General features: G+C 33.4%; 2 non-coding genes across 2 annotated transcripts; one reads left to right on the forward strand and one right to left on the reverse strand.

The window, feature by feature from the left end:
• Window positions 1-8,938: 8,938 nt before the first annotated feature.
• On the reverse strand, window positions 8,939-9,011 carry TRNAF-GAA (transfer RNA phenylalanine (anticodon GAA)). The gene has a single exon. It is a non-coding gene; the product is annotated as a tRNA-Phe (tRNA).
• Window positions 9,012-11,246: 2,235 nt separating this feature from the next.
• On the forward strand, window positions 11,247-11,319 carry TRNAF-GAA (transfer RNA phenylalanine (anticodon GAA)). Its single transcript has one exon. It is a non-coding gene; the product is annotated as a tRNA-Phe (tRNA).
• The last annotated feature ends 13,906 nt before the right edge of the window (window positions 11,320-25,225 follow it).

Genomic DNA, 25,225 nt, shown 5'->3' on the forward strand with positions numbered 1-25,225 from the left:
CATTTTGTTACAATTTTTTGATAACATTATTTATGAAAAGAGAAGCAAAAAGTGTGAACATATTTTTATTCCAGGAAATCGCATATTTGAAGTACATTTTCGAGGGCCATGTATTACAACCAATAAATTGGACAGCTACATTATTATTGATGCATGAACGAAGCAACTATACGCATCTACTGGTGGAACAAGGGGACAGAGGAGTGTATTTGTCTTACACCCCGTATAAAGGTAAGCATTTACAATAGTTTAATTATTTCACGTCAGTCCACGCGGCGTTTTCAAAAACAGATAGGTATTAAAAACTTCTTAAGATCTATTTGTTGAATTCGGAAGGTATTACAAGTGTAATATGTAAGGATTGGGTAATAAGGAATGTGAATATGGTTGAAATAATATATTTCTTTTGGTATATTTACTATTTAGTTAATATTATTCTATAGAGTAACTTAAACTTAATGCTATTTATTTTATAGATTTTAAACCGACTGATGTAGCTGAACCACATGAACTTAGACTTAAGCAAGTTAATAATGGACGCTATATTGGCTTCATGGTTTGTGATGTAAGTAAAAATACATTAATTATTATTTTCAATGCTCATAGCAAAATCAGAAAGTGTTATATTCAATAATGTAACACGTACAAATTACGATTGACAACGCCTGGCGAGACAAATAATAAACACAGTTGTATAAAATATCGAGAAATTTCTTTACAAATATGAACTATAAATCTCGAAGTATATTATGTACAAGATGAATAGTGGGTATTATCAGTTCCTCAAATAAAAAAAATTTTAGAGTAATGCGGCGTACGCGTTCGCGAGATATAAGGACGTGCCAAGGAAGAAAGATATTCAAGACGTAGCTGCGACAATAGGCTATAAGGGTCGTGGGGGCAAATCATACCTGTACCAAGGGCATGAGTGGATGCCCATACCAGAAGCGGATGATACCATGTTGGACACGTTTTTAAATAACAAAGAGTGAATATGGGAACGCTTTTTGAACTTGGTAACGATTTGGTCACGACTTACGAGTATGTAATAATTAATTATAGAATAAGTATTACGAGCTTTGATTTTTTTATTTATTCCTGCTTTACCGTAATACTGAAGACAAGAACTACATAACTAAAGACTTTTAATTTCTGATTTTTGAATTTCGATTACTTCTTAACTTAAATCTGACTCTACATTCTGAATGTATTTTTCGTAAATTATATTTTGGAAAAGTCTACAATTCTTGCGTATTATTAGTATGTGAATGTACTAATCAAATATCTCACAATGATATAAATGACTTCGGTTATTTTACCTTATATGTATAATTAAATATTGAAATACTCTATGAAAAAAGGGACCTTCAATTCAACCTCACCTTTGTTAAACGTAACATAATATCTCGGCGGTTTTCCTTTTCGATGGAAATTTATTTAAGTAATTAGTATAAATGGGCGTCTATTAGCTGTATAAATATTTAATGGTATTGTTCCAAGTGCTCCGGCCACACTTACCGTTCAGTTAATTATGTATGTACTTTCATAAGGTTAGATTTTAGTACTTCAGGTGAATACTGATTTGGTTGCTTTTTAACCGTATTTGTAAGGGACCTCGATTCGATGATAGTAAATTTGAATTAAAACTTTTTGATTGTTAAATCTATCATTGCTACTTTTGCCTAATAAAGTAAGCTACTAATAACTATTTACATGTATCCCTATTTTTATAGATATAAAATGTTTTTTATTATTATATATATCCTTGCAGTAAATTTCTCAACGAAACTTTTATAACCACCATAATAGAGTCAAGTACATTTAAAATAAAGATGACTATTCATAATAAATTATAAAGCAGTTAATACAAACGTCGACAATACTATTATATTGATGTTGTTGGAGATAAAAACGATAATACTTAATACAGTAAAACGTCGCATAGCAAAATTTCAATACAACCAGTCGTAAAAGGTAAAATCCTGCAAGTTTAACATAAAGGATTTCTGTATTGTGCTTTAGGAAAGCTATTAAGCATTTAAAATGGGGTCATTCAGCTTAGTTTACACCGACGTTTTACTATCCAGACTGTTTAATAGTGAGGAAGCGGCTCTCGGTAAAGCAGGCACACGGTTATAACATGCTATACGCGTTAACCCGTCTTCTCGACGTATAAATTATATAATTTATGAGATATTTTTTTGTGATGGCAACCTTTACTTGCCCGACGACTCGTACTATGTTTTCTCGATTGAATTTTAGTACCTGTGATCAGTTTAAATTTTAATAGCTTGGACTAAATGCGAAAAAGCTCTGTTACTGTATAGGTATTCCATTTTTTTTAGTCCAACAAATATTGCTTATATATGTATTTGTTTTGATTATCATTTAATTACTTATAAATACACCAATTCACCACCAAACCAAACAAGTTAATTCATATATATTTGTATAGCGTTTTGTTATAGCCTTCAATGCTGCGTCCAATGTGCGATAGAATTATTTCGGTAAATCGATATATTTTAATAGCAGATAAAATATATTTGTATACTCACCATTGGTACGGGTCTGAGGCCAAACGTGTGGTGTGAAAGTGCATGATTTTTCCCGCGGAGTTTTACATTTCTATGGGTAATTAGTGATCATTTGTGTGCATTCAAAACGTATTTCTTCATTTGCTGACCATTCGCGAGACGTTTCAATTTTTTTCGCCAAGTTTACGATTCACGAAATATCGTTCTGGTCTGAAAACAATGGTGTCATATTCTTGAACTTTTAGTGCATTTTAAAGATACTAAAAATCAAGTCAATAATTGTTTGAAGCACGACCGCAATTTTGGGTTAAATATATGTATAAAGAAATGTGTCTTACAATTTTACAAAACACAAAATTTGCTTTAACCTTGTTCACAAACAACCGTACAATTTTTATTATCTATCTCTGAAAATTTGATAAAAATTATTTTAATTTTGTTACTTTAATAATAGCTGAAACAAAAAAGACAAACGGGTCCAACCTGCCTCCAAAAGTCCCCGTTCCCACACGCAACCAAAAGCGCTGACGTATAATCCTGATAATTTCCACCAATTCTATTAATAAGAAACACATTACCAGCTGATTGGAGGGTATAACAAAGAGTTCAATAATTATCATTTTAGTTCGGGTCCGAACCCTGGGCGTCCATCCATCTTGTAAGCATGACGTGCGTGGATGATTAACGATAGCAGCATGTCGTTTGACCTCCACCTAACATCAATGGTGAACTACATTCATTAACACAATGTTTATAAAAGATCAAGTATCTGGGATTCAAGTAGGCGTAGACGGGGATGAATTGAGTGAGGGAGGAGGTCATTTTAAAATGCTATTTCTTTTACCTAGCTTTCTTGGAATTGCATCGTTTCATTGTGGAAATAGTGCCTATTTTGTTTGTGTATTTTCTTTCCATACGTCTGTACTTATTAAAAAGCTAGGATAACTTTTTATTAAAATTATTGTTCACCTGAGACTGTAATCCCTATGTATCTTATTAACGTTATGAGCTATGGACCACAAATTATAATACTACAATTAATACAATAATTTTTAAATAATCCTTAGTTACTGCACTTTTATAGGTATGATAAAAAATAGTTCACTTATCTTTATGTATTAGTGAGTCTTACTTTTTTATATGCTAGATAAATATATGAAAACAGGCTTATACCTAATTTCGATTAATGTTAAAACTCTATGCGTACTTTAATTGATACTTTATTAAATTAATAACACTTTAGTGATAATTATAACTGTCAATATTAAAGCAACATACTATCTAGGTGAAATCAGAGACGATTGGATAGGAAGAACAGCAACCAGCAATCGCAGCACCTGAGAGTTTAATTAACAGTCTGCATAAAACTCTGATCTAGTTGTAGGTGACTGGTAAGTACTTCCACGTATACTTGACGACATTTTGTCTATAACCATGAGAAATACTAGTCATATTATAAAAAAAGCTAAATTCTAAAATAACCTGTTTGGTAAGCCCGTATTGGAAATTATCACATTATCATAATTATTTAATGCAGTACCCACTAACGTGTGTGTCAACTATAAACATCGTTGTAATAGTAAACGCGACATCTTAATAATCGACCAATAAATTCTCCTAACGCGCACACGATGTAATGATAAAACGAAAAAATGTTAATAAACAGCCCTTATCATACTATTTACCTAATGAAAAACTATTAACGTTCGACATGAAATACAGGGTGCAGAAATTGATGCTTATCTTAACAACACATCGAATACAAAATGATGCTTTAACATGAAAAAACCTGTCACCATTCAAGCGACCTGTTAGAGCGGCCACAATTGTCACTTTAAAGACAGCTACGGGTAATTCATTAGCCGTTATACAGCCACGATTATCATAAAATTCTAGTAGAAAATAATCTGAGCGAGGACCCAAATGAATAAATATGCCATGTGGGAATTTAGTATCGAAAGTTGTAGAGCCCCGCTGTGACAAAAGAACCCGCGGTTGCGTGGCGCTATGTTTTTTAGATTTGAATTATGTTGACCGATTTAGTAAACAAAGTATTACGCTTGTATCGTGTATGGAACTGGTGTGTTGTGTTTTGTAAATTACATACGAATTAATTTTCAACTGCAATGCTTACGTCATTACTTAGGTATGGTTGTAACACTTGCAACAGTTTCAGTTTTTTTTTTTTCAATTTTTAATATAATGATAATTAAAGCAAGCTATGAAACGTTAGAATTCAATGTTGCCATAAAACAAAAGAAACACGACTAATGGTCATATTTGTCTATTTATGAAAGTAAAACTTTTTATAGCTTTTTAATCCACAAAAAGCCACGGCGGTAGAACAGTCGGCGCATCAGATATAATAAATTTTTTGATCTGTCATCGGGAACTAATTTTGAAGGTTTTGTGTTTTTTCGTCGTTTTTGTATTGAAGCGTCATTTACTAGTAAAGGTGCGTCTTTATTTTTATGCAGTGAATATTAGATACGTAGTATTACTACTAGTATAGTATATAATATGTATATAGGTAATATTGGGTTAGTATGTAGGTTTCATCAAGTTTTTATTTTAGAATTTAATTTTGTGATGTTCTATAATGAAATGCATAAAAAAATTAAAAGCTTTGCTACATTTTCTAAGCTCTACAATTGGGTAAATTATTTATAGGTACTAATTGAAGATGTTCAAAGGCCTGGCCTGATGTTCCTATGAATTTATACGTAGATGAATTTTATATGACAAATTCCAAAAAGGAAAAGGACCAAACCGTTGGCCCTCACATCCTTGTTCACGGGAAAAAATTACTAATAAGAGACACGCGTACAACCCGCCCCACAAATATATGTATAAACAATCAAACCCGTAGACAATCTTATTTATATAATTCATGCTTTTAATATTGGCTCCCTTGCATAAATAGTTGATACAATAATCCCCTCAATCTACATGGTTCTAGGGCATAAATTACGTTGAAATAATTTATTGATGCGGTTTTGATTTGCAATATTGGCGTAACTAAAGACGGCGCGTGCCAATTTTTGTGGGAAGCAATGCTGTGATGTGATACATCTAATTTTAAATTAATATGCAATATTAGTATTATTTAAATATTGTATCATTAGGGCCTAGAAATATTCACGGAAGCTTCGCCTGATTTTAATAAAATGAAAAATTATGATTTTTATTAATTTCGTAGTTGTGTGAAAAATCTCTTCGTTTTTATGAACGAATGTTAGATGTAAAGTATAAGTATAAATAAAAAGTTCTTGCAACATTTAAATAAGTAAGTATATAATAAAGGTATAAAGTATTAAGGTAGATATTATTATTCTAAGTAAATCTACTTTTTATATATAATATGTTATACATACTAAATAATCTACATAGATCTATTTATAAAAATATGCGAAAATTTCTAACTCGTCGATGTCCATCAAAAATATTCCCGAAATACAAAATACGTTACGACAGAGGGTCGGTCTGCCCTCAGGCGTTTGTTTTTACATCTCCTGAACTCAATTTGTTAAAACTCGCAGAGAATGTAAGACATGTGCATTGCTTGCAGGCGACTAGCGATGTACAATCATACAAAAAATTGTCTTTCAATAAATAATTAATATAGCTGTTTCTATCAAAGTCTTATTTTCAGCGATTAATTTTGTGTAGACGCTGGTTAGCTCTAGGTACATTTATCGTTCATCTATAAGATATTAGACAGTAAGTGAAAGCAGCTTTTTAAGTTGCTTTTTTGATTGTTTTATAATTTGTCTTTTAAATTTTTAAGATTCAGCACCTCCATTCTAAACATTGTTATACACGTAACTTCCAAAGTTTTCATATGTTTTACTATACTTACATTTAAATGATAGATCATTCTAATGAAAAAGAAATACTAGCTTTATCACACGACTGTACTCGTCACCCCAAAGGGCCGGACCCCACGTAGAAGGCGCGAGTGTCAGGAAAACGGCTCTGAGCCGCAATGAATAGCAAAAATTTAAATTTCACGCAACTATACTCATGGACACCTATAGTGTGGCGCAATGTATAAGAAAACCGCGATTTTGAAATGTTTTAAACGGAATCGGTTTGTTATAGGTACTCTATTTATGAATCCTACGTGTTTTATGCATATTATTCATATCAAACAATATAAAAAAATAGGAATGAAAAAAATATTGCAGAAATTGTAGCTTTGGCTGTATAAAAATAAATTACTCTGTGGTTCCTGCATTTTAAAATCTTTTCACAACCGGAACTTGAATAATTTATAATTTATATCATTACCCCCCTATAGGTACATTTTTCACTAGGTAATCTTGCACGGGAGGCTACACAATGCTGTATATAATATTTTTAAACGATGGAGGGTTTCAAAGCGTAGCATTTCATTTTCTTCATAGAACATGTAGTGTATGTACACTACTCTAGTTGTCCTTGCTAAAATCGCGCTCTCCCATCCCTTGGTCACGGGTTGCAATAACTTTATGCATTGAACCAGTACAACTTAATGTTAGCAAGGGTATAAGCCCTTGTTTTGGTTTGCTTATTCTTCTCTACACTACTTAATTAGGTGAAGGGTTCTATGAAGGTTAATTATTGTGGTTTCTATGACACTTTTAAAGCTTATAATGATTATTTAAAGTAATTACAGAATATTAGGTGAATTATCGAAGTTTCCTCTGTAATCTATTTTTAAAGTAAATAACGTAGTTATTAAAATCTAAAGGTATTTGATGCGAAATTGCAAAAAATACTAAAAAATTTTGTAAGTACATATATTTTCTGTATACAATACAATATTATGTTATCTGAAGTTGCATGTATATTTATTTTCTTACCTATTAAATAAATATAAAATGGATATCACGAGTAAAAAACGGTAGAAAGGAGATAATTTGAAGGTTTTATTAAGATGGAGTTTTAAAATATGTACATATTAATTACGAGGCAAATAATACGGCTTAGTTTATTATATGAGTGGATTAAATAGTTACCAACAGATTTATTGCTTATACTCAAATAACATATTAATCTGATCACAAAATAAAAAATGCATAAGTTGTAATAAGCGCATTATATTGCACTTAGACATAGATTAATCACACAGAGGCGTCCTTTAACGAAAGCCACGCGCGCGTCACGTGACATGCGCAGGCGCTTTCTCGCGCCCCGTCACACTGAATCGATCGGATATAGCCATAGAATAGTAATCGTAGATATGCCATATATGCTGAGAATGATTTTCATACTATAAATGGAAATGCTACTGTTTTGATAATTTAATAGAATGTTATGCCAATATCTGGTAAAATTGCCCTTCTAATTTATATTGATAGATATTAAACATATCTTTACCGAAAAAATGTATAAAGGCTGTTATAAAATTTACTTATACTACATAAATTTGACATAACATTTTAAATTTTTATTACATTTTATATTTAACTAGTAATTTGTTTTATTTTGCTACCAAAATTTTGTGTACTTCCTATATTAGATTAGATAGATTAAATATTAGTCTTTGACAACAAAGAACTTTAGTACTGTTGCCGAATGACGTCACGACAGATTATGATTTCCTGATAGGTACGTAACGGCTAACAAGCAGGGGTAGACGCAAACCCATTCTGATTAATCGCTCCTAATGTGAGAAAATCAACACCAACGAGTTTTATGAATATAATCGGCGGGACAAACATTAAAACACATGTTTAGTACCGCCATACTAGATCGTGGAATGATTTCTTCTATTATTTTTTAGCTAAAATAATAATTGCAAAAACCAGATATTTTAACTTTCCCAGGAAAATTATAAAATACTTTGATTATCTTAATTAATAATTTTGTAACTTGAAAATAGATGATTATTCTAATAGATTAAAATATAATATCTATTAACGTATAGAGAATACAATAGGTAACTACTAGCAAGTTAGCAACTAGATAGGTTACAAAAACTGTAATGCCATACACGTTCTGAAAGACTGGTAAACCTTCTAAACATTAAGTTAATTTAAAAAAATACTACTACTGTGCAGTGTGCTGTGCAGTACCTATATGATAAAAAAATAATGCAATTGTTTACGCCTTTTCATAAAGTTACGCATTGTACCATAGTTGCTGGTATTTCTCTGTTTCGATTTGGACAATCAATGCAATGAGACGTAGCGTTATCATGGAACACGTGGTTAATGTTTTTTGTTCGTACGTAGATTACAAAAAGTATAATAGTAATATCTGCAAAAAGTATAATATTATCTACATATTATACTTTTTGCAGATATTTTCTAATTAAGTAAAATGTAAACAAATATAAGAGAACAAGATTTTGATAAATAATTAAATATTACGTGTACCTAAATTATTTACGTAGTCGCAAAAAAATGCAATAAATATATTGCCGAAACCCGGGATTGAACCGGGGACCTTTAGATCTTCAGTCTAACGCTCTCCCAACTGAGCTATTTCGGCGATGATAATTCTTTTCAATTATTATAAAACAACATTTTTGTCGAGAACTTCTGGGAAATGTGTGAGATATTTTCAGTACCTACAAAACATGATACTTAATATACGCATAATGATTTATTTCCATTATTTGTATTTACAGAATTTGACTACGGTGTGCACTAGATTTAATAGCAAAGAGTAGGTAAAAACATTATTATTATATTATTACTTAGTAGATAGATTAGTATTATTTTAATTAATTGGCTCAAAGAAGATACAAGAATAAATGGTGAAAATCATTTTTAATTTATATGTGCCGAATAAACGAGATAAATAAATTTTCACATTCCATTAATTGATAATTTTAAAACTTATGCTTATTTAAAGTATTTTTTTAAATACACGATTACTTAATATAAACAGGAAAAGTTTGGTGTTTGTTAAGTACCCGATTGATTTTAAAAAATAATTTATTCTTAAAAAAATATAAGAAAGCTTTATCTTTACCGAGTAACAACTACAATGTGCCATTGTTACTTTTATCCCGGGTTAATCAGGCGCAGCCAGGACAAATATATATTAAATTACATAATGTAGTGATTGCAGCTATATAGTAGATATGTCACGGCTAAAGGTAGGTGAGAACATAAACTTAAGATTAGCCGGCTAAACTTAGGTTTATTTTCGACGAGGTGTTAATGTTAGTTTGTTCTATCTTTAGCCGGCTAAACTTAAGTGTAACCGCAGGCCCGTGGCTAAAAATGTCGGGGTGGGTAGATTTGGTTAGCGCCGGGCCGGTGGAGGGCTTGAGGGGCCCGCACAGTGCCAGAAAACACTCGCCCTGTTCCTTACATGTATTATAGTAACCAAATCTACCCACCCCGACTCAGGGCAGAAAGCTGGTGGCTAGGTTAGGTTAGGTTAGAACTCTTAAGACCCGCACGAGCCGAGCGAGCGCAGCGAGCGTGCTGCGGCAGCAGCCGGCGAAGTGCCAGAAAACACTCGCCCTGTTCCTTACATGTATTATAGTAACCAAATCTACCCACCCCGACATTTTTAGCCACGGGCCTGCGGTTACACTTAAGTTTAGCCGGCTAAAGATAGAACAAACTAACATTAACACCTCGTCGAAAATAAACCTAAGTTTAGCCGGCTAATCTTAAGTTTATGTTCTCACCTACCTTTAGCCGTAACAGATACATAAAAGGCAAAAGCTCTTCGTTGTTTTAGTGAGTATTCACGTACGTAAAATACAAATCTCACGTAAAAAGTAAAGTTCAAAGTAAACCAACAGCACTATAATTTGAGATAGGTAATATTGGCCGCTGCGGTAGCTTGATTAAAAATTTTGATAAAATAATTAGCCAGTATAGCTTATGAATGTAGTTGGATATACGAATGAATAAAAAAGCCTTTATTTTTGGTTCTTATACTTCTTAATGGGTAAGATCTATCTTCTTCTACTATATAAAAATAAGTCGGGCTTTCCTTCCTGACGCTATAACTCTGAACGCACGAACCGATTTCGACGGTTTTGCATTCGTTGGAAAGATCTCGGGCTCCGTGAAGTTTATAGCAAAGAAAAGGTGTCTCTGGTGGCGAAACGTTCGCCCGGTTTGCTAGTTGGCTATATAATTAGCCAGGTTATAGATTATAGTAATAAACTTTGAGAACTTCTGTCTTAGGAGAAACTCATTTGAAATGCCTAACAAAATATGTATAGGTACGTATTTTTTTATATTAATACTTATACAATATTATGCAATGATATAAAATTCTCATTCTACCATTGAAAAGTCAATGACTTCAAATATTAGATTCGCGATTTAGGAATTACTTGAATACCTAGACTATCATAAAGGTTAAGACGAATTTTCCATGACAAAAGTATTAACTCCAGCTCTTGGTGATTAACCATGAAAAAACAACCAACGGTACACGAAATAAATGAGATAAAACTAATAAAAGTGGTTTTAATAATATGGATCTAATTATGTTTAATTTACATGTTTTTTGGTTGCTCTAACATTCACAAATGAAAGTTTATGGAAAGTAATATTGTAAAACATCTTATCCATTGTGAAGTTTGTGTTTCATGATCCATGTTTCCATATCGCATTAAAAATTGTATTTGCGTCTCCACTTGTAATAAAGTTCATGGTCACAGGTTAACTGATTGATAATGATATAGGTATTTGCATGTGCTGACTTTCTTGATAAGAGATAGTTCATTAATAATTTAAAAACTTTATCATCGCCGAAATAGCTCAGTTGGGAGAGCGTTAGACTGAAGATCTAAAGGTCCCCGGTTCAATCCCGGGTTTCGGCATTTCTTTTACAACTTGAGTCTTTAATTTTTGAAAGAATAATGTTGAGAACACAAATCTTTTTAAGTTTTTGAAAACACATTTTAATTTTAAATTTTAAAAAAATATTTAAATTACCTACTTAGGTACCTACTGCATGTTTAAGTCATAGTTATAATGATATTATAATAATATGATTTGAAGCCAAAATCAATTTTTTTTATAATTATGATGTATCCAGTGTTGCAAAATAAAGAAGTTTACAGTACACATTTTATTATATATCACGATTCACGACGCAATCTAAAGTTGAAATCCATAACCCTCCCTTTGCACAGTCGGGTAATAAGATAACTTACACTTGACTTGCATGACGTAAAAATCATTGAAACATATCATTAGGCATGTCTAAAGTACACTTGCGTACATAATTGTCGGGACACGTGCGATATAATGTACTTATTACATGCATGTTATTCGCAACATTGACAATTATTACGTACGACATCAAAAAAAACTTGTTGTTCTTCTACCTAGCTATCTAATAAAATACTTACGTACCTTTGTAAAAGATAATGTTACTTACACCATAATTCATTGAACAAATTTTTGTTTGTTGGACTGATCACGATTCGCTATAACACTTTTATAATTATAAACTAGAAAAATAAAAAAAATAAAAACAAAAACGTCGTAAATACACCGTACATTTAACTTGAAAATACTAAATAACAACATGTATAATTAACTACATTACTTTCTATTTACAATCTTACATATATTCTCTCACCTTTCGTTCTTGACCTTATGAAATACAAACATACGAACACAAAAAACAATAATGTCATACACCGCTACTTTCAATACACGATCGGATGCGCGCGCGCCGCCCACAACGCTTCCTGCGAATAACTTCCGCCCGATATAATCGTTTAAATTACTCGTATTATGTTATTATAGAGCCTGCGGTTAAGTCGATTTTTTGTCTCGATTATTCGATTAACTGTCTGCCACTACGTTGAATATAATCATTTGGTAACTGTGGTATCCGATTTTTTTTGATAATAGCTATACGGTTTTTAGAACACTTCTGTAGTTTACTATTTCTGTACTTTTATATTGGTTGAAAATAAGATTGTTTAATAATTTTGCAAAAACTATGGCCTATGGGTATTTAATAAAATTGTTAACGAAAATACCTAGTCATACAATAATGTAAATAACAAAGTAAATATATACCTACTGACTTTAAATCGCTCTATTTATGAAGTATTAAAGTACATACATAGTATAATGATAAACATGTCGGTATCATTATCTACGATATTGATTAAACATGTTCGAAGCCAATTATAATATTTATAATGAAATATGAACATACTCAACATTATTGATTCACTGAATACCTCGTTCAAGGAGTGCACTTCAATTTTGCAATATCCTCTTAAAATGTCTTTGACAGTCCTTATACAGAAATGAGATTAGGAAAAACAACAAAGGGCCCTAGTAATCGTAGAGCGATTAAAATTTCGTTTTCAAACACGAATGGGTCTGCCATATGCGCACGTCAGAGTCACCGCAGGGCGCCACCAACCCTCGAACAAATCTACCTTCATCCGTAACCATTGTACAAATCATCACAAGCAAACTTGCAACATTACGCGAGGGGATAAAGACGATATTTCCGTAACTGAATTTACAATTGGATTCAAACATTTGCACCGGTTGTATCTTAGTAATTGTATCCCGTGGTTTTAAAAGTTGCGAAATTTGTAGCAAAATTGAAGTTTGAACATGACGTCGAAAACGTTTAGGGTGCTTAGAGATGATAGAGTGTGTGTAAAACAACGGGCTACACAATATGTTGTATTGTGACGTCACCGAATTTCAAAGGTAGGGTTAGATGCCTGCAGTAGGTACCAGGAAAGTTGAAAAAACAGCAGAGATAACAGTTTTATTTTTTCTTTTTCAACTAGGTATCATTTTAGTCTACCTGTAGTTTTCGCAATCCTATAAAATATAGTAAATTCCTTCATAGCTAAAAAATGAAATATTTTGAAGATTTTACATGTGTGTTTAAGTCTAATATAGTAAAGTCTACAGAATACTAGTTTATAATAAACGATGGTAAATATAACACAGTGACAACTTAGGCTAATTTTTTTTTTGTTATTTATTCAACAATGTTTACATAATATTTTCCTATACTAAGGGCCGATTTTTCAATGCTTGGATAAAACTTATCCGTCCAATAAAGTATTACACGATTATATTAAAATGTCACGTAAACTGTCAAATACGGGCAATTAGAATACGTGTTTAAAATGGTAGTTTTATACATTATTCGACGAATAAATTTTATCCAAGCATTGAAAAATCGGCCCTTAATTATCTAATCTGTAACTCACGTCGCAAATTCAGAAACATTGCGCAAACACTAGCAATATCCAATAGCGATGTAACATAGCAATTTTGCGGTTAAACCAGTGTTTTTCTTATATTACGCATGGTTCATATCGGCTCGGAAAAAGTCCGACCACAGTCCACAGCTCACCGCAACGTTTGTACTACATTGCAGATTATTCCCAAGTCTGGTGAGACTGACGTTGAGTGTACTTGCGGTTCTCGATCGTGCTTTTGGCGATATTTTTAAGTAATACGTATTGTTTTTGTTTAGAGTTTGATGATGGAATGAAGACAACTGTGTATTTGAATACGTGTCAAAGTCTTCTTATTGTGTTACCAAGTTTTATGCCAATTTGGACGTCGAAAAGAGGTGATACTGAGTTAAGGATATTATGTAAATAACATGTATTATCTGCAAATGATTGCGTTTTATAAATTAGCACTACATGCCCATGTAGTAACTTAAAAAATCTTGGTATCAAAGTTAGATTGAGTAAGCGTAGAATGTCTATAGCGAAGCTATAAAACATAAGTCACATTGCAGTGAGATATTCGATCGAAAACCCATAGTAGGATGTAAAATAGGGTGGTTTGGGTGCTCACTCGACCCTGAAATGAGATCGCAGCAAGTTGTGGATGAATTTGCAGCGGTGAGCGGCTCTTGAGTTTTTTTGCATAATTTTATAAACATTGATCAACTTGTTGATAGACTAACAAATTGCTGATGCCTTGTATGTACATACGCATCGACACCGGCTATTATACCGTTTGTAGTTTGTACGTATTTTAAAAACCATCAATAAGATGGTAATGTTTTTCTACAACGGCTTTTTGTTTAATGAATACTGATCGTTTCTTGTTCTAGTGGTTTTGCTTTCATATTTAAAAAAGTTATTATCTACGACTATGTTATTAATACTATAACGATATCTCTAAAATTAAATGTAATTTTAACACAATATGCATTATACATTATATTTTAAATATATTTCAATTAAATCAACTAAATTTAGTCAAGAAAAGCTTCTACAGTTCATAAACTACGTGTGTACTACGTTAATCGCTAACAGTGAAGACCCATCTCATCACAAGGAGTCTACCGCTAAAGCCTTTCCAAATTGGGACAGACCTTAGTGCCTGTCCTGTAACGTGTACACAACACACCGTCAATTTGTCGCAAACAATGTGACAAGTGGGTTTTCAATTTTATATCAAAATGATAATAATTAATAGATAAGTATTATAATTATTGTTTGGAGGTAGTTCGGTTCATTGGATGTTACAAATTATGGTACGAAACTGCATATTTGATTGTAACCTCTATTCCTAATTCTTAGATTTCCTATTTCCTAGCTGATTTGTTTAAAAATCTAGACCCTGGAAGACGGGATTGCATTTCGTATTATCGTATAAAACATACCGGCCGAATTGATAACCTCCTCCTTTTTTTTGGAGTCGGTTAAACAAGGTAGCTAAATATAACTATTCTATTCTTCAATAAATATAAAGATCCTTACAGTAATTTTAATTTCCATGTACGGGTTTATGTTTGACGTATTAAATGAAAATACAAACTAAATGGTTGGTTAGATTTTTATCAAATTTCTTGCATAAAAAACTATGTAGAGTTGTTGTTATGTTATGCCTTGATTAATACACTTTTTATGCAATTAAAACTTCTAGACTCTTGAATACAAAAACTTACGTACAATCGGTTTATATTTATTTATTCATTTGTTTACAACTCAGTAATAAATTGCAAATCTAACTTAAATTATGTATTTATTGCATCATTGCTAACTCTCCTTTCGCTAACATATTTTTATTGCAATATCAGACCTTTGCTTAAATTATTCATTAATAGTTATAATAGTTTAAACAAAATTAGGTTAGTCGCACGGTCCTAACCGTTTATAAAAGAACTAGCACGGGTTTTATCGCTTACCGATTATTTTAATAGAGCCGGTCCGGGTGTCCGTCTTCCCGTAATAGTCGTAATCGGCCGCTAATCGGCGCACAATTTACAAAATTGTCGATCCATGTCGACCGATCAGATCGATACAATAGTGATGCGATGTATCGATGTCGATATAGATGATAGGAAAGTTTTGGACACATCTATATTGAATGTTATGTATAAACTATATTAAATGTCGGTATAGGTAGGTACATATTGACAAGCCAATTTAATTGCTCGAAAAGGAAATGGTATTTCAAAATTCAAACCGGGTTCTAAAATAATAGATTATAGAACCTTCCTGAAAAATTATTTAGTCCTTCTCTGTCATTTGGTAAATTGCTCAATGCAATTAAGAACTCAATCAATGACTGAAATAAAACTTTTTCTATTTGATAAATTTTCACCAAGTCATAATATGTGAAATAGTAGGTAAGTTTAAACATGGACTTCCTATAGACAATCTTAGTTTAGCCTGATAAAATACTAGGTCTTACGTATAGTATCCTTTTACTTAACGATAAAATGTGTTTAACTCGTATAGAAATTAACCAAACAAAATAAGTTAAACAAAAATCAATAAAATATTATCGATGTATCCTAGACATGTCAGGTGTTTATCGATGAAACGCATCAACCGCATTATTTGTAACAAAATTATAAAAACGATATAAAATTGGCAGCAAACCGCCGGCCGTCTAACCCCTGTATTGATCACAATAATCGATCGTGTGCCACGTAATTGCGCGGGATCGAACCCGCGACCCATTATATCATTATGGTCGATCGACCGAAACAATAGATTCTCCAATTATTTTATTTCAGATCTTAATACCACTCCTATATGAATCATATTCGTATAAATATTTAGAATCATTACATCACTTTTGTATTGGATTTGAATGTAAAATTGTTAAGACAAATTTACGACCGAATTTACGAGAATTTAAAGTATAGTTTTGTTTTTAAGGAATCATCTATAATTCTCTAGGTTTTATCAAAATTCGAAAATTGAAATATTATAACGTCTAAGCGGCGCCTAGGCGCATAATTACCTACCTACAGCTGTAATGTCTTCTCTTATTTAGATATCTTTAACTGAATTATGAATGAATAGTTTGATTGTGAAAACATTTTAGTATGGTCCTACTGAGGTCTCTTTTAGAAGTAACATATTTTATGAAATTTCTTTCTTAAGGTCAGTAGATCAGTAGGGTCTATAAATTATAAAGGCTCAATAATAAACAAATAATTCCAGAGCCTACATAAATACCTATATAACGAATGTAGCTCGTTCTAACCTAATCGAAGGTGAAAAATTAGCATCATCTCATATGTCTGAAAATGAAGCTTAAATATTTTTCCTGATAGGTACAAATCATAGAAATCTAAATAACAAGACACTAGAAGTCGTAAGCGTGCGTGACCTTGTCGCCACTCAGGTGATTTTCACATCACCAGTGCATTCGTCACTGTTCAGTTGCTCTGGAGACGTATGAGTGTATACATGGTGTGTTTCAGCAATTCCCATTGCGGAAATTCTTCCACAAGTTGTAATTATACTTATGAAGGAATAATATTTCATCGCAAAATATTTTTTTTTAGAAATAATGCCGTTTTTCCTTAAAATTATAGAATATTTACAAGTATTACGAGTGTCACCATAGTAATCGAAATAACAATGAATGACACAGTCGACCATTCTTATATCACGTTTGTTCGTATTGGAGCAAAAAGTCTCATATACTTAGGGATGTTATTCTAAAATAAACCGTAAATTCGTGCGTTAGGATACATATTCAAAAGCTTAATTTAATAGTTAAGTTAGTTTTCACTAAAATCAAGCTGAAAAATGAGAATCATGGTGAGGCACTTGCTGTCTCCCTTGATATCTCGAAGGCCTTCGATAGGGTCTGGCATGATAGCCTAATTGGCAAGCTTCCATCCTACGGTCTGCCTACCGGTTTCTGCGCCTGGATCTCAGATTTTCTGAGAGACCGGTCAATTCGAGTAGTCGTTGATGGCTGCTCGTCCGACCAAATGGCTATCAATGCCGGGGTCCCTCAGGGATCAGTTCTCTCCGCAACACTCTTTTTGCTACACATCAACGATCTGCTGAAACCCGGTATCTATGGGTACGCAGACGATAGCACTGTTGTGGAGAGATATGTATCCAGCGCGCGAGCCAGTATGGCACAAATCCAGTCTCTACGGGAGGCGATGGTTGATCGCATGAACTTGTCCTTACAGGCGGTCTCTGACTGGGGCGATGCCAATCTGGTCAAGTTCAATGCTACTAAGACCCAGGCGTGTCTAGTCTCCGCTAAACGGAGTCCATTCCATCTGACTCCGACTTTCCAGGGTGTATCCGTACCGATAACCAACCACCTCGAGCTTCTTGGCATCACCTTGACGCCTACTCTGAACTTTGGTTCCTATATAGAATCCAAAGCCCAAGTAGCCTCCAAAAAGCTTGGAATTCTGGCGAAGGTGAGACAGTATTTCAGCCCGGGACAGTTGCTCAACCTTTATCAAGCACAAGTCCGATCGTGCATGGAATACTGCTCTCACCTCTGGGACGGTTCCGCCAAGTACCAGCTAGAGGCGCTTGAGGCGATAGAGAGGCGTGCCAAGAGGCTTATAAACGACGATGAGCTAGTAGGCAAAAAACTCCAGAGCCTCGCTCACCGTCGCAGAGTGGCCAGCTTATCGGTTTTTTACCGGATACACTTTGGTGAGTGCGCTGCGGAACTACACGAACTTGTTCCGCCATCCCCATTCTTCCATCGATCGTCGAGGCGCACAGATTCTAGGCATCGCCATATGGTGGACGTTCCATGTACCCGGACTAAGCGGTTCGATTCCACATTCTTCATCCGAACCGCGAGGGACTGGAACGCGCTTCCTGAATCTGTGTTCCCCGACGAGTACAATATGGGGGTCTTCAAGCGAAGAGTGAACCGGTACCTACTAGGGAAGCGCGTACCATCTTAGACCGCATCTAGCTTTCCATCAGGCGAGATTGTGGTCAAGCGCTTCCCTATCTAGAGTAAAAAAAAAAAAAAAAAAAAAAAAAAGCTGTCCAATAAAAGGCATAGTTTACTTGTGTGTACTGTTTAGCTTTCGGTTTGAATGTGTTGATTTTGGCGACAGCGGTTTTCATACGAATTATGACATTATAGCACTTCTATGTGTCTTGTTATTTAGATTTCTATGGTACAAATATAATTTCCAAACGCTCACATAAAATCACAATAATAAACATAACGTTGCATTCATAAGAATATTCGTTCAGTTTTTGTTACACATAATATTTGTAAGAATATAAATTCGACGGCTGTGGTCACAGACCGCAGACACCATCGACTTTGAGCACACCGACGCAAATATTATGAGATCCAATACGTCGATAAAACATTCGAGTGACGTCCACACCGCAACTTAATGCATCTCAATATGTCGGGATTTGGTGACAATGTTTTCAAACCTTAAAAGCTTTGGAGTAGTCAAGAACCGTAATTTATAAGTGTTTAAAGGAGAGAAAGATTAATGCTGTTGATAAGATAATTTCAATATACGTAATGATTGTAAAGAGATTGCGGAAATAAAGATATACAAACCCTTAGAAAAACAAACATTCTTAGTGTCATTGAAAGATACGTTCAAGATTACTTTTCGTCGTTCTATTTAGATACTAATTGCAGCAAAAGTTCAAAGTATCAAGCTCATGACTTGACCAAAAATAAACAACATTCAAAATCACGATCATAATATAATTGAGCTAATGATAAAAATCTCCACATATCTAGTTCGAATAAACCTAAATAAATAGACAACAATAGCATTGACACAAATCATAATCCAGCTAACGAGAATAAAAATAAAGGAACTGTTAATTCGTGGTTAAAACTAATCAAGTCTATCGGAAAATCGACAAACAGATTAAAAAAATAAATGAATGAGGCGGTCTGTTCCCTGGCACATAAATCAACTGGACGGGATCTGGGATCTTTTAATATACATGAGAAGCTATCTCGACTCCATTCATGGACCTTTTTTATTGTTTTAATTGTTATTCCGGTGTAAAGGGTTATTGGTAAAAGACTCTGTTACTATTGAGGCCTGAGGCTACATTTCGGGTGATTTAATCTTAATTGTGGGAAATGGATGACCGTTTAATTCTTTATGCCATTTCTTGTGTTTTTCCTATCAAAACTATGTACATATAGGTAACTATGTCCTTCTCTATAGAAAAGTACTAGACTAGGCTTTATTAAAAAAATGTTCTAACTCACTTTATTGTAATGAAAACTATTAATCCGTCAGTCCTGGAATCACAGACACAATAGAAAATCTATTGTGTCTCGGCCCGATCGGGCCGCTCGGTGGTCAACGGGTTAAGGTCATTTGGTGGTTGGACATAAATATAAATTAATTGGGTTTTGTTATTCAAAGGTACCTATAACACCGCAAAAACTTTAGTAATCGATATTATGAACGTCGTAAATTTATTTATTTCAAAGTCATCGTGTGACTATATAAAAGTTGTAAATTTAAAAAATAAAAGAATGTCTATGGAAGTCTTGTGGGCGGCGCGCGCACAGCAGCCTTAATTACGGGGTAGCGCGCATGCGCGGCTTCTTGCCTCTCCGTAGTCTATGGTCGGATATTAAAGCTAACTACATAAGGCTTTGCACATAATATTAATATTTATAAAACAAAAGCACCACCTTACTTTCCTCTTATAAATATCCGTATTCTTACAATAGGTATTTTGTTCATGGGGTAAGAATGAACGTAAAATTTTTCGTATAGAGATCATGAACATTAAAACTAAATAGTGCTTCTATGACTTATCATATTCAATAAATTAAAATACTCCGTTATAAACGTCGAAAGTCGAAAAGATCATACTTACAGAAAAATACCTCGTTAGTATTCCAAAAGAATAAAGAAGAAATAGAATATCATTTCTATCCTTTTTCTCAATTAATTGTAAGATAATTTGTTCGAGCCCTATTTCTTCTTTTTTTTTCGTAAGTAAATAAATTTGATCCATTTTCAACTACACTACACCATTCCACACTCCATTTACACGAAACTCCGTAGCAGCGATTCGGCACATAGGTCATCTTTGTAGACTCATTTGTCTTTCTGTAACAAAAATCATGTATGTATATGTCGTGGCCATATCGTAAATTTGCTCATTTCATGATATGATTGGCCATTTCACGAAATGGTCGCATTTCGTGAAATGGCCAATTTAGTTTGGCCACATCATGATGTGGCTTGAGCAGATCAATGATAAGAAATCGTTTCACGATATGGCCAACTAAACGCGCGGTTTTTTCATGAAATGATCAAAATTATTTGATCATATCGTAAAATAGTTACATTAATCATTGGTAGAGGCGCTGCAAGCTCTGTGTTTATGTGATAAGATGGCGGCCGCTGGCGAAAATTTAATTATTCGCAGTTAAAAACTACATAATTCGTTTAATAACAATATGAAGAAAGTCATAGCAAAGAATTTACGACGGTTCGAGTACTATGGAAAATGTGGATATCTTATATGTATTGAAGAAAAAATGCGTCTCGCATTTTTTCTTTTAGGATATAATATATATTTTATATATCCTACTATAGTATTATAATTGTTTGTTTTTTAAAAAGCGATCCGCTTCTGGCACTCGCCGGCCGCTGCCGCGGCACGCTCGCTTTGCTCGCTCGGCTCGTGCGTTGTTTATCAAAGTCTAACCTAACCTAACCTAACTGTTTTTTATTGCAAAAACGATTCGCTTCTGGAATGCGCCGCCCGCTGCCGCGGCACTAACTTAAATGACATTAAACAAGTTTTTAGAATATTCTGAATTTTTTTAATATTTTATGGACTCTTTATATTTTATACGATCTGGCCAAATGTGGATGGCCAAATCGTGAAACGTTGACGATTTAACGATCTGATCAAACTATGTTGGCCATTTCATGAAATGCGACCATTTCGTGAAATGATCGATCATATCATGAAATGAGCAAATCTACGATATGGCCACGACATATACAAAGAACATGATGCATGTAGCCTAAGTATTGATAATCTCAGTACAGCTATGTACTACAGCATTATCTGTAAAATCTCCCGCCGATGCTTTTCGAACAGGTTATTTTAATATTTCTGCTGGCTTTTCTCTGTAATTTTGAATAGACGTTCTCATGGCCACCGATGTTTTTGATTGATTTGTTATTTCGAGGTGTATCTACCCACCGTATAAATTTGCTAGAAGTTATTGATGTACGTAGATTGGAAATGCTAAAACTTCATGGAATTTTCAGAAGCTTGCCTGATTAGAATCCTGCTGTTTTACCTACATTTGGCATATCCTACGTAGTGAGTAAAGTGTCTTTAGCTAAATAGTTTGAATTAAATACTATTAATAACTCAGGCCCCGGAACCATAGACACAATAGAAAATCTATTGTGGACCGATCGGGCCACTTGGGGCTCAATGGGTTAAAAGTAATCTTATCTTGGTCATTTAATTTCTGAAAGATACAACATAAGCAAATGTAATCATTATTTCATTTCACAAGAGTACGCACGAAGCAAATAAATGTTAATTAATATAAGAATCAACTCCAACGAATACGCAAAGACCTCCGCTACGCTATTTTTGCACAATGTAACTTATTACCAAAGAAAAATACTCAAACGTAACTGAAAAAATTAAACACAACAGAAGTCACATAGTCTAAACTAACCAATAGCACCATGACACAAAAACTAACCTATTGAAACAGTAGATTAAACTACGATTAAATTTATTTCAAATAAAAAATTGAAAGGTTGCAATGACCAAGCATTTCTTATTGGGCGGGGACATGGCGAGTTGTGGGAAAGGTACAGATAAAAAAAAAAACGAGTCCATGTAGGTTGGGCGCAAGGAGATCGAATGGTAGCTATGTATTTTGATTCTGTCGACTTTTTGTAGAAAGTCTGATTCCATTTGCCGGAACATAAATTGATTCTGGCCTTTTATCAGTCGCTATGTAGATAGATTACTTTATGATTACAGGCTTGACCAATTACTTTGATAAAAGTCAATCAAAGCAACTTTGGTATTTGCTAATACATATTACTTACATTTACTGTGTACAGACGATTGCTATTTCTAATTGTAAAATTATAAGAACTAAACTAAATGCCGGTGTTTACTTTTTAGGAACTTATAAAGTCTCGTCTTTTTTGGTTGGGTATGAGGCAAATACATCACTTGTGTTACTAGATTTGGAAATTGGTTTTAAGGGTCAGTACAGTCCTTCTACTCTAACCCTGCATACTACACAAAACTTTGATTTTATCCTTGTTTACCACTACCCTTCTTACGTCTAGACCACTAAAAAATCTCAACTAACTAACTAACTATATAATTTTAAAACATTCCTGTAGGTATATCTCTTCTCTAAGGAAATTCCTTCAAATCGTTCGTTATTGATTTGATATTTTAATCGTTGCTTTTTACTAGTATATTATTATATTTGTTGTGCTTTTTGTGTGTACGTGTGAAGATTACCCAAGAAATCTCAACCATCAATGCAACTTAAACTGCGCAATAACACCCAATAATCAATAAATAAAGCAAGCCAATAAATTAACACCTACATGTATCACGTATTACGTAGGTAGTACATACTACAGTATCGTAGTTGGCTAAATATTTATGATACAAAAATAATTTCATATAAGGGTGTGGACTGTGGCCCCAGTGCCCGCGGCGTGCGTGAGCTGCACTTATCAAGTAGCGCTCACGCCCGCGCTCTGGGCAAACGTTTATGTTTTCAACGCAGTCAATAACTTCAAACGGACTATGTTTAAAATTAATAAAGGTGTTTGTAACTTCTGCTAGGCACGTAATAAGTAAAGAGGGTTGGAAGAAAAGTGAGCTTAGCTGAAAAGTGAGCTTACAAAATATGAAAACCGAGTTCAAAACATTCGTTTTCAATTTAGTCTATGGTCAAGTTTTCGAATGCAAATTTCATGGGTCATTTACATGTAAATTTGTCATTTTCATTGGTCATAGAAAAAACTATCGAAATTAGAAAAGAAGGTCAATATTGTGTATGTGTTTTTTCTGCAGTTTTTAGCATACTTTTTACTAAACCTCAAAGTTATCCAATTAAATTATTGCATAAATTGCATAAAGTCACATACAAACTATTTGTTGTCATATTGTTGTGTTGGCCTAAATTATTACATTTCCGTGAAGTAATTTTAGTGGAAATTTCACAAACGAACAAGAAAAAATAAATAAGGAGCCGTTATAAAATCCTAAGCACTAAAATGTTCTCGGAACATTTAGGAATAGCGCTAAAATCACCGCAAAACGCTCGCAAAAAAAGATGTTTCTGGTTCATCTAACTTGTCCTATTATTCGTCGTACAATTACTATTAATTCGTTCGTTGGCCATAAATTTTAGTCACCCATCAGTCAGATGAGAGTAGTGACCGTTAGACCGCGTCTCCATTGCATTTGTCTACACGACACGATTTTGTGCATGATTTTTACATTAATGTATATTTTTACATTTTTTACCACTTTCAATAATACCATAAATACATGGGAAAAGGCTTAAAATTGCACTAAGTAAATCTTACAACAAAAACTTAGAAGATATGTACCTATTTGGAAATAATAAAAAAATAGTTTCAATTATTATAAAATTTGAATTATTGAATGCTTACAAATGAAGCTATGTGTACTGGAGCCTGAATATGTTAAAAGAAAATATAATCATTGACTCTTTGGTTTAAATTATTAAAGAAGCAACCATCTTCTTATTGTAATTACTATATTTTATAAATTACACAAAAACATTATAAAATATAATAAATATTTCTTTTTCCTGAAATCAACACGCCCAGTTCTAGAAACCATAAAAAATTAAACTTTGATAAGATAAAACAATGGAAACACGCATGATGCTCCGGACAAAAAATTTCTTAATATTCATATTGCCGCTTTGCCTGCGGCGTCTTCGCGAAATTATAACAAAATAAAAACAAAACAGCTTGAATTTATAATGTAAAAAGAAGCAAAATCCCGTCCAATTTAGGATGATCTTTACACACTATTTGGCATGGTAGTATTTGGGGGTTTTGATAAAATAGTTATAGTGATAAACAATACAAAGGAACGCAGTGAGGCGTTTGTACCGGTGAATATATTTATCTGAATGTCATTAACATATACGAAGCGACCGGCCGTAAACAAGATATGTTAATGCGGGTTTGCCTTTAGGACATATTGGGATTGCTCTGATTTTGTTCACTTCCCTTCAGACGTAACTGAAAATTATCCGTAATCGGGTAGACGTACAGAGATGTTGAAACGTCAATTTGGTATTCTCGATATACTTAACCGTTTTCGGCGTTAACGTCTCTAAAGATTAATCATCTTATACTGAAATTTATCGTTTTTCTTACCCTTACAACGTAAGTACGTAAGAAAACATTGTTTTGGTGAAATACAATATACATAAATACCTATTACGTGCTGCTCATTTAAATAA

This window comes from Colias philodice, chromosome 21, assembly GCF_061535455.1.
Source record: "Colias philodice isolate Cphi_HAF_F1 chromosome 21, ilColPhil1 Martin Lab GWU primary, whole genome shotgun sequence".
NCBI lineage: Eukaryota > Metazoa > Arthropoda > Insecta > Lepidoptera > Pieridae > Colias > Colias philodice.